The following is a 2,782-nucleotide window of genomic DNA, read 5'->3' on the forward strand; positions in this document are numbered from 1 at the left end:
TTCGAGGTGCAAAGAAGGTGGGCTCCCCTCGGTGGCTTCTCCTCAGTGATTAACAAACAAAGAAATCCAGTACTAGAAATTGAATAGCAGGACATATCTTGCAACGATGTTGTAGTAGGCACAATTAGTACATAATGTATCGAGGGTTTAAATAAGGCTATTAGTCACACGAGTCAAAGTAGACGTACATCCTTGATACACATGATACTTTTTGTCCTACCCTCCTTGAAAACAAGCACGTAAACCAATTAAAGGACGTTTGATCTTCCTGAGCATTTTAAATTATAAGTGAAAGGAAGAAATAGCGCACTTTGCAGAAGAGGCAATGTAGCGCCCAACGATGCAATTTCTTTAGAGATATAAAGACGTAAAGTTTTACGTGTCGCGGCGTAAAGTTTCATGTTGTGGGCGGAAAGGTTTATGTAGCGGGCATAAAGGTTCACGTAGCGGGCGTAAAGTTTCATCAATGGCGCCAGTATCGGAGTGACATGGGAGCGCACCTGGGATTTTCCGGTTGAGCCCCCCTTGGTTGGTGCCCCCTAAGCCATGCTAAGGCGCCAAAAATGATTATATATTATATATTATTATATAGTATTGTTTAAACAAATAAATGTATTTTAGATTTCAATGGAAAGAGTTAAAAAATATATAAAATAATATCCACGATTTACACTTCTACTCCTATAAGTCAGCGATTGCCAAACTGCTACCCTGAGTAGGGTGGCTACCCGGCTGTAGAAGGATGCCACCCCGGGCGGGTAGCTCGGTAGGCTCCAAGGCAGGGTGCCCGCTGTGAGCATGGGACTACTTTTGTTGACCTAGCATGAATGCCTTTCAATGTTCTGGGATTGAGACCCGTTACAAAAACTAAAGTTATAAAGATATGACACAATTAAATTTAAATAAGCTGAATCAATTTCGCGATATAATTTTAGAAATATGTAAAAAAAGTTAATAAAAATCGGTTAATATTTCCACTAAATTTGTCCAAGAAAATACATTACTGAACCGTATTTTTTTATTAAAATTCGCTAATGAATATTTTACTAAATTTTCCATGTTTCTTAATCGGCTCTAATAGGAAGGTTGAGCGCGACAAGCTAGCAATACCCGAATCACAGGCTGTCAAGTGTCCCCGCTAGGGTTTAAGTATTATGGAAAGAATTGGAGGGTGGCAGCTCTACCACTCCCCAAAAGGAGCGAAAAAAGTTTAGGAATCGTTGCTACAAGTAATACCAGTTAAGTAAAAAAGTATCCTCCAATTTATTTTCATCCCTGTTATTCCTATAATGAATAATAAATTATTCATATTGAATTAGTAAATGTGAAAGGAATATTCTTATCATCAGTTACATTACATCATTTTAAAATTTGTTTCCGATGCAATCCAAACATATTTATTGATTCAAAATGTATAGGGCACCTAAATGCATTTTTTATGGGCGCCCATTAATATAATGATTTTTTAAATAAATTAAATTTCGATGGGGCATATACGTACTTTCACAGAAAAAATGTATCCGTAAAAAAGTCACCAACTTGTAGCTGGGTCTCGGATACGGGATAAAAAAATGAAACATCAAATCCTTATTTCTGTGAAAAATGTATGGATAAACTTAGAACTTTTTTTACGAAGTTTGAACTTCATACGAATATTTCCTGAAAATTTCATACTTAAGTATAAAAGGGGAAAAATTTATTTGTGCGATTTAATTTATATTTACTTAAAAATTCCCAAAACTCTGAGGTTTCGAACCCTCGAACTGCTAACTCGACAGTTTATAAACATAAACGAAGAGTGCGTAAACACGCGCAGCTATCGAGGCTAATATTTTGTACATTAGGTTCAACATTATTTTATCAAATGAATATTACATTTATTTATGTACCCCGACCCGGAATTGCTTATTCGATAATTGCAAAATAAAGAACAAATTTTATTTATAATGATTAATTTAATATCTTTATTATTTATTTCGCTCTAAATTTTATTTTAAGCTACCCTTAAAAATGTATCGCTTCAATCAATTTATATTATTCCATTCATTATATATGTTACAGGCAACGACCGATGTGCCGTCACACCGCAGTCTGCCTAGGCCTTCCGCGAATTGACTTAGCGGTCTCAGGCAAAGTCCGAAGTAGCACTTTTACTTCGGGCTCTGCCTAGTCAAATTACGAAGTGCCCGACAAGCTTAGGCAAAGTCCGGAGTAAAAAGAAAACCTTTCGTGCTTACTGCTCCCGCTGCACAGTACGCTGGCTCGGTGAATTACAATTCAAAATAGTCTACTTGTCACAATTGTGAACGGACTTTAAATTTTTTCTTTTTAGAAATGATCATCATTATATTTTTAAGAAAACTTATTGAGTATTTTCATCAATTTCTGTATCAGTATAATTATTTAATCAACGCAAGTTTTTTTCGATAAAAAATATGTACACTGAAACTCAAACCATAAGATAAAAAATTTAATTTTAAAATACTTCCAACCTTATATCAAGCACTTCTATTCAAAAATCTTCCAAACTACTACGACAACGTCAGGAACTAGATTAAACTATTGCCGTTTTTAAGATAACTAAGTAGGTGCATCAGTCCCTAAATAAAAGAGCGGAGGAAGGGAGTAGGGAGATAAATTTTTTTAAATTAGTTACGAAACAATTACGAAATTAAAATGAAGTTTTGTTTTGAAGTGTTAATCCTAAACCATTTTGAAATCAGATCTTCAATTTACCTATTTTTTCAAACACAGATTTCTTATTTGTTATAGTCTACTAATA

This window comes from Belonocnema kinseyi, chromosome 8, assembly GCF_010883055.1.
Source record: "Belonocnema kinseyi isolate 2016_QV_RU_SX_M_011 chromosome 8, B_treatae_v1, whole genome shotgun sequence".
NCBI lineage: Eukaryota > Metazoa > Arthropoda > Insecta > Hymenoptera > Cynipidae > Belonocnema > Belonocnema kinseyi.